Here is a 9,566-nt window from a genome sequence, read left to right on the forward strand (position 1 = left end):
TTTTTTTATTTTGTACAAACAAAATAAATATATTGAAAAATATAAAAATAATAAAAAATTATACTTCAGATGTTAATTTAGTATCAAAAACGTAAAATATTTGAGTAGCCCAAGATATAGCCAAAGATTGAAGCGCCACAGCACTGGCAAAAATTTAAATTTGCCGACTGGAATTCTTTCGGATGATTGACGTTTCGGATGATTGACTTTCGGAAAATCGACGCTCTACTGTATTTCACAACCTGTAGTATTACAATGCTCCACTACTACTAAATTTGCATAATTTTTCTTGATTGCTCTGATGTGTTCGTTTATTCTTATGTTTAGTTTTTTTTCGTTTCTCCTATATATTTTTTTTCTGGTTTACAACTACAATTAAATGAATACACCACTCCTTTTTCTTCTAATATATCATGATTTCCTTTATTTCTATATTATAAATGGTGTTTTGTTGTATTTACTTTTTCCGGTATTAGATTGATTTTAATGTTTAATATTTTTTTAATTCTTTCAAATATCTTAGGGGTATACCTTATTTTAACAAAATTTTTCTCTTTGTCTCTTAATCTTAATTGTTTATGTTTTTTCAATTTTTTAATCCATTTATTTAGTAGACTTTTTGGATAATCATTTAACATAAACATTATTATTATTATTTCTTCTTTTTTCTCTTGAGTTTTAATTTAATTAGTTCGTTGTTTTATTTTATTTATATACATTTTGAATATAATATATTTCATACTTATTGGTGTAACAGATTTATAATTAATTGTGTTTTTGGTATTTGTACAGGTTTTACATATTTTTTATAAATTAATTTATCGTCTTTTTTCTCTATTGTTATATGTAGATAATTAATACTATTTTGTTTCTCTGTTTCTATTACAAATTTAATATTTTTTTTTTATCTCATTAGCTTCATTTATAATTATTTCTTCTTTTGTTTTCCTTGTATCATATATTATAACACAGTCATTTTCATACCTGTTATAAAATTCTATGCCTTCTATGTTTTTAATTTTTTTATCTATTTGTATCATTGATATTTCCGCCAATCTTGGACTAATACAAATACCCATAGATATTCCATCCTTCTGGGTATAGAATTTATTTTCGAACTGAAAATATTTATTTTTAATTATAATTAAACATAATTTAATTATCCAACTAGGTGTTTTACTTCTTAATAATGAATTATCTATACCGTCTACTGTGATACTAGGATACATATTTACTATATCAAGAGATATTAATTTCATATATTTATTAATTGTAACATTTTTTAATCTTGTTAACAATTNATTTTGACTTTATTTAATATACCTGGACATTCATAATTTCAATTTTTTGTCCAATGATTTTATTAGATCAATCGCTGGATCTTTCTTTAGTTCTTTATAATTTACTTATTTAATTATTCCTTTGATCACTTCTGTTTTTTCTTCTTTCTTAATTATTATTATTTGTTTCGTTTTGTCACCTTGAAATACTTCTATGTTATTATTATTTAAAAGTGTTTTAACATTACTTAATTGTTTTTTATAATTATTAATTTTATTTCTTGTTTTTTTATTTAGTTTCTTATTTGTTATTATTTTTTGCATACCTTTTCTTATAGCTTCTCTTTCTTCTTCTGGAAATTTCCATAACAAGTGTTCTGTGATCACTGCAAATTCTTCAATTTTCAACATTTCTGGTCCATTGTAGTTCATTCCCAGATTTAGTGTTTTTTAAATTGGTCCTGAGATTTCTACGTTCGTCATATGCAAAATTAATATTCTTATACCTTCTCTTTTTTTTTCTGGAAATTTCAGTAACGAGTGTTCTGTGATCACTGCAAATTCTGCAATTTTCAACATTTCTGGTCCATTGTAGTCCATTCTCAGATTTAGTGTTTTTTGGATGGGTCCTGGGATTTCTACGTTCTTCATATTCAAAATTAATTGTCTTTTATTATCTTCTCTTTCTTTAAGAGTCGGATAGCCTATCTTCTTAACTAATTTATTACATTTATTTAAAAAGTACTCACCAGTAGACTCCTTTCTTGTTTGTTCTTTGTTTCTTTTATTTTTCTTTTGTAATTTCTTTAGTTTATACTAGTTTATAACCTATACAATGTTTCACACATATTTGTATATGTACAAACACATGGTGATGCTCACCAGTAATTGAAGAAGTCCAAAAATTGTCATTTTCAAAAGTCTATAAAACTTTGATGGAACTTTATGAAAATGGCATTTATTTTTATAAATAATATAAATCCTAAACATTCGATAAAAATTGGATAATATCACGCATCGACTAACGAACTTCGATTTTATCTTAATTGTAAATGACATAAAACAGATATCCAATTAAAATTTTAATTAAAAATATTCATAAATTTAACTTATTACTGAGCTGCAACAGGAAATTACTTGAATTTATTGTTGTTTTATTTATTTATTCTAGTTTTCATTTTTACTTCGCTTTCTAATTAAAAACTTTTGTTTTTAAATGGTTTAATGGTTAGAGTTATTCGTATGTATGAAGAATATTTTGTATGAATATTTATGGTAAATTTAGCTATTATACAAATTTGATTTGTTTGCTAAAAACAGAACAAATGGTAATCTGCCACTGGGATTTACTTTTTAGTAAAAACTAGCCTCTATTTATGTCTTAGACACGTAAAAATTCCGAAATAACTCCATGTGACGAACTCGTTGCTTATACACAACCCAAGAGCAGCATTTACTGATGTTTTGTCTTTTGTCTCTGGTGGCTACTTGTAATGTATTTAAGGTTAAACGTCAATTAGTTGAAATATAGCAATATTTGTTTGTTCTTTTTATTCAGAAAACCATTCTGTAGTATTATTATTATAAGGCATGCAGATAGTAATTTTGAAATATATTTTTTTAATTAAGCAAATATGTTAGTCTCGTTTATAGTGATGTGTTTGTAGAAAATAACAAAAAATGGATACATTTTTTTCGGATTTTATATATAAAACAGGAAAAGTATGGTGACCGTTCGAATAATCACCCGAAAGGTTTTCACATTTATTGATTTAGGGCACTTTGAAACATCATAGAAGTGCAAAATTGGGAGAATTTTTGTATGTATAAATGATAATCTGTGTGGAACGAATTTATTTACTTTTTTGGAGCATGATAGCATCTGTGATTTTTCTTGAAATTTTCTGAACTTTTGCGCAGTGGTTTGATTATTTAGGGCAAAGGTATTATTATTATTAAATTATTGAGAGTAAGGGTCAAAGACAGACAGGAAGTTGTGTGTCTCTAGTAGGGTAGAACTTAATGATGAATTTACTCATTGTTAGCATTTACAATTTTCTATAAAACTTATTTTTTTTTTAAATTTAGATTTAGCCATTTTATAATAGATAGAATATAAACAGTTTTTAAATAACATATGGTAACAGATGTAGCTACCAAGATTTTAAATGTTGCAGGGAAGATTGAAAAACTCTTTGCTGGTTTATCTAATGAGGACATGTGCTTGTATTAACATTAGAAAAAGTCTCATCAAGGTTTAATAAGACTGTTTCTCAGCAAAAATACTAAAAAATATATATTATATATAGATCTTACTTTGCTTTGATTATGCATATAAATATATAACAGTTATTGCACATTTAAATCATTTTCAAAATATTGCACCATAAATTTGAATATTGTGCACAAAAAACTTTTTAGACTCTTGCGAATAAAACTTGGAAATATTTGTTAGAGCCCTGACATTTTTAATTTACGACTAAATTCATAAAATTGAGTGGAAAAAAAACTAATAAAAACATTAATTTGAGGTTTCATAAATTTTTTTATATAGTAGACTACTTAACATAAACTAAAATGTAAAAAAAGTACATAGTCGAAAATATAGTTTATATACAGTATTATTAAATAATACAATATTCATTTTGGCATGTGAAAATTAGTGCTCTTTGCATCTAATAAAATATATACTTTGTAATAAGAATTAAAATTGTTTATATATATATATAATTTGTAACACTAATCACAGATTTTAATGCTACAGTATGAGTTTATTTAACTTGAAATTGTTGCAGCAGTAATGACTCATTCTCAAGGCTTTGGAATTATCGAACGTTCCAGTTTTTTCTGAATATTGAATTTTGTTGTGATATCATTGGTAGAGGCTTTAATGGACATGGACAGCTATTTTTTTTGTTTATTTTATACTCACTCCCGTTTTTATAATCACATTATTGAACCTATTTGTCTTTTTACGTACAGAAATCTATACTCAATTAACAGAGATTTGCTTTTGCAAACGATATTCCTGATACACAAACAATAGCAAATGCCTTGTATTTACTTATAAATAAAAATTATTATACAATAATCTTGTTCTGTTGAATAAAAAAATATACCGGAAATAAGACAATACAATATCTAAATGTCGTATGAAGAACCGGTTGCTACCAAGTGAAGATTTCAGGAAAAACAGATCAGAGTTGTGGCTTTAAACTAAAGAAAATCTGTAAAAACTTCACGTGTTTAAACATTTGCTTCTTGATAACCCTCGAAAAGTATTAGTATTTAGTGGTTTTCTAATGAATGTAATAAATTAGTGGTATTATACCAAGTTTTTAGAAAATAGAATGAAATTATTGGTACCAATAATTTCATTCTATTTTTTGCATTGACAAGTTTCAGATTAACAAATTTATTCTGTAATATTATTTATTACATTTAAGACAAAGCTGATAATAAAGTTTTAAATTTAAGCTCATTAAATATTACTTATATACAAAACTTTTTAATTATATTTCAGATGTAAATCCAATAAATATTAAATTATTGTACGTGGCATTCGAATATATATGTAACGAGACACTATTCAGTGAGTATAAATTCATACCTAAATAATTAATAAAGCAATTTTTATAAATTAATAAATTAATTTTTCAATATATATTAGTAGTATAGGTTTGATACACTATGGATTACAAATTTCTATGGCAAAATATAATGCATGATATAAGATAGATTACAGTTAAAATTTTTGGTTTTGTTTTAGAATAATGTTTGATTTACAATCAAAAGTTATTTTGTGCAATCTTCTCTAGTACTTGATATATATCTGCAACAACGTATAGTAATAGATTATCAGTGTTGTTATTTATGTAGAAATGACTGAGTCGTAAACATCTTCAAATGTAACACCAAGAAACAATTTGTCTATAAAATCTTATTTGTCTAAAACACACACAACAAACATTGCATATATTATGATATTATTTCAACTTAAAATAATATTTTATAGTAAATCATCTGTTTCAAGTAGGCTCTACACATACGAGATTCACTGAATGATGCGCAAATATTTTGCCAACACCCAACAGTGTGAATGATTTATTTGTGACTAACATTTAGTATTATCAGTGTTCCAATCCTTGTCAATATATTGTGCTTGATAAAAGATACGAATAGGCAATAATACGGCAATCGGCAAATTGGTGGAACCTACTTCAGAAACATTACAGAAATACAGAAATACATTTGCTGTGATATTACATAGATAAAATTACATTTCCAAAAATATATGCTCAGTATTTTAAGTTGGGTGTGTTTGAAAACATATAATTAACCTAAGACCTACTTCCTGTTGGGCTCTTCACTGGTTGTATTTAACTTGGCCATTGTTTACTAATACAGCTAAACCTCAAATTTTGAACGTCTCGCTTTTCAAACAATTCGGTATACAAACAAAATTTTGAATGCCATATTTGTTCCGGTTTCCGAACAAGCCACTCTGAACGAGCCGGCCATAGATTAGATATAACACAGAGAGTCAATTTCCTACGTAGTATTTAATAAGGTTTTGTAAGCATAATCTATGACATTACAAAGGTTTTAAAACAAACAATTATTAAATGCCCGGCTTTTAACAATGCGAATGATTTTAATCAATAATCTAAATCAACCTGAGCATAATTCACAATAAATCTATGAACAGCTTTTATGGCTGCTAAAATTCATTTTTATTTTCTAAACGTTTTTAACCTAGTCTAATACGCAATCTTCATGCTAAAACCTGTCTTGGAACATATTTAATTGCAGTCGACCCCCCCTATAACACGGTAGGTGCGTTCCGGTTTTTATGAATTTATTTTCTACGAATCCATCAATCACAGCCAGGCACGTATGCAGTTTACGGACTACGGCTGTTTGAAAGGTTTTCTTCCATAAAATTAATCGACTCTAGACTACTTCGACTTAACATTTCCAAAATACGTATAATTTTTTGGGAATAATTCGTATAAACTATGCTATAAACAAAAAATTGTAGAATTACGTACCGAGCGTGCACGGTTCGACTACGTTGTTGCTTAAGCTTGTATTCGTCGTGGAGCAGCGTATCGAATGGTGCTCGCGTGCTTCCTGATAAATTACTTTTTTTTGCGAAAAATTCACTGAACTTTAGAGACATCATTAATATAAATATAATTTTTATTGACGTTAAATAATAAATAGTTTGTAGTAGGTCTGCTGCTCATTTAAACTCAACGGTTTGTGCAATTCTGTCACTACACGAGTCGGCAATGACGGTTTATCGAATTATAGGAGTTTTTTAGCATGTTTGTACGAATACTGTCGCAATTTTTTCGCCGTGATATAGGAATCCGAACTATAGGAACCCGTGTTATCGGGGCTCGACTGTAATTAAATATCGTTCTAAAATAGAAACAATAAAAGAATAACAATTTGAATGTAAAGCTAAAGTAACTGAAAATTAAATATGTCTAATTACATTTCCAAAAACATAGTGCCAGTTCATAAAACTGAGCATGTGAGAATAAAAGCATCAGCCTGAGCACTATTTTTATTTGAATCAACAGTGGCCAAATTTATACAACCACACATTGGCAGGATCAACGGGCTGGCCACATAGATATTTTTGGACTTTTTGACAAGTCTTACACTTTAATATAAGCCTTTGATGAGTACCCTTACATTAGTAGAAAATGATTTGTTTTAATTCTTTCAAATTTTCTAGTAAAACAGATAAATTTGTTTGTGAGTTTGTTTTATTAAGTTACTACAACGCAACACTTGAGCGATTAGCCTAGGGAAAAATGCCTTCCGGGAGATGTTTTTAACGATAACTAGCCACTATTCAGGAGTTACAGACGTGGAGATAATCGGAAAGCTCCACTTGGCCAGCCTGTGAGAACCCACAAACGAACTCTTTCTGTGCAGGGAGCAAAACCTCTTGTCCGATGATAGGTCATACATTAATTAAATTTTAACTTAATTAAGTTTAAGCACTAAATTACAAAACTGTCTAATTCTCAACGTTACGCTAATGAACATTATTGATTAAACTCGACAATTTAGTTTAATTTAATGCACGCTCATGATCTTGGCTCAATTTAATTTGGAAGAAAATATTTACTTTGCTTACTTGAAATCTGCTTTTAAACGAATTACTTACATTGCTTTGTGATTTATTACGAAATCTTAAATGATTTACTTCCTTCAAAGTAATTTTATGTAATTTTGAACTTATACGTGCGTTAAGTTAAACTAACGAAAACACTTTTCGTACCGTAATTGCTAATAAATTCGTATGATAAGAATTTAATATACAGGAGATGTTGAATATTCATTTAATTAGATCAAGCTAGTATTATAAAAGTAAATGACTAAACCATAAATATTAAGAGCCACTATAACTCGGTTGTTAGATCACTCCTCTTAATGCTCCAATAAGATGAAAAAATTTAAGCCAAAATAGGCCAATAGTACATGTCTACATAATCGAATTTCATCATGAAAATACTATTCTAATCAGAAAAACTTGCTTTTACTTATTTCGATTCTTGTCAAATACAACAAGTTATTGTAAAAATGGATTCGATTGTAAGTAACACAATATGTATGAGCTGCATAATGAGACCATTTTGGACAACTGCGTTAATCTACGGAGTAGAACCTTTTCAAACTTGTAATTGCCTAAACACTGATTTTTTTATTATAAGCAATACGAAATATAAAAGGAGGTACGTAAACCTTATCGAGTTTATTTTTTGGAATCATTGCTTCATTTTATTATGGCAGATTAAATCAAGTTCCGAAAACAATGCACCCTGCAATGGTTGGTACAATGTACATAATAGTAATGTAATGTTAATGAAATGTACAGTGTTATTACTATGCAGTTCTTGCTCTTTTGTATTCACATTTTTGAAGAACAGAAAAATAAATATACGAATAAAATTAAGAAATGAATACATTCGTAAGAAGATTGTTTTAATAAATTCTGTAACAAATAATCTTTGTTTGATCTATTCTCTGGGAATTCTTATTGTATCGGTTTGCTATCAAATCGTAAATATTTTTTACTTGTATCCAGCAGTCGAAAAATCCGCAGTGTTTCAGGGAGAAGCTTTGCTTTGTACTATTGAATTGGGATTATTCTGCACTTTGAACTATGGATTAGTTGGCTTCGGTATAATAATGGCATTAGTAGTGTTAATTATCATTCAAATGGAATTTGAACAACTCTCGCAACACTTTTCGGAAGTCAGAGTAAACGATTTAAACGTGTATTTGAAAGTTCAAAATCTTATGAATCGTCATGAAGAACTCTGGAAATTCATTGATCAGCTGAATACGAAGTTCAATTATCTTGTTATGATTATTTATTTCGCTGTCACTTTACTGACAAGTTTTTTGTGCTACACATTCCTACAGCGTGATAGAAATGACCTACTCAAATTCGGATTACTAGGACTACTTATCTTGTTTACCTTCATATGTATTACTGCTGCCTGCATGTTGTGCACTTTTGCATTTACAGTAAGTATACAGTGCTTAAGTTATTTTGACCGTAATTGTAGATACTAAATAATTTAATTTTCTAGATGCAGAACGCTTTTCAGGACATCCGGCAGATTTCAGTATGCAGATTACGTGTAGAAGAAAAGTTGAAAGCAAGTATTATAACACTGATACATTTGTAATTTCAAATCTACCCGAACCTCTTAATACTCGAATGCTTTCGAGCCGTTGCAGTGTGCTTCCTAACCTATTAAATCAATTTTTTATTCACAGTTTGAATTTTAATGTGATAATATTCCTAAACATTAGTATTAATAAAATAAATATTTATGAAATGTTATTTTTACAGATTCTAAATTTTATGAAAAGATTTGGGAAAATTTCCTTATGTCTCACCATTGGTGGTATCTACCCGGTTACAAAGAGAATTCCTTTCAAAGTTTGTAATTATTTTACAGCCTAAAGAGTATTTAAATTTTAATAAATATTGAAGTCGTACTTTACAATTTAAGTATAAAAAGTTATATAAATTTTACATCAAGTCTATAACTATTTTCAATAAAAGCTATTTTTAATATTGCTAATTCTTAATTTATGAAATAATTTACGTACGAAAGATATATTATTTTATTCTTTTTAAGTATAATTGCAAATTTCTTTTATGCAGGAATATTGGAGAGGTAATTTTATTTGTCTTTAAATATATTAATTACTAGCAGACCCCGGACGCCTTGTTGTGGCTCAAAATGT

Source organism: Centruroides sculpturatus, unplaced genomic scaffold (assembly GCF_000671375.1).
Source record: "Centruroides sculpturatus isolate CEXI.00-Female unplaced genomic scaffold, Cexi_2.0 scaffold655, whole genome shotgun sequence".
Lineage (NCBI taxonomy): Eukaryota > Metazoa > Arthropoda > Arachnida > Scorpiones > Buthidae > Centruroides > Centruroides sculpturatus.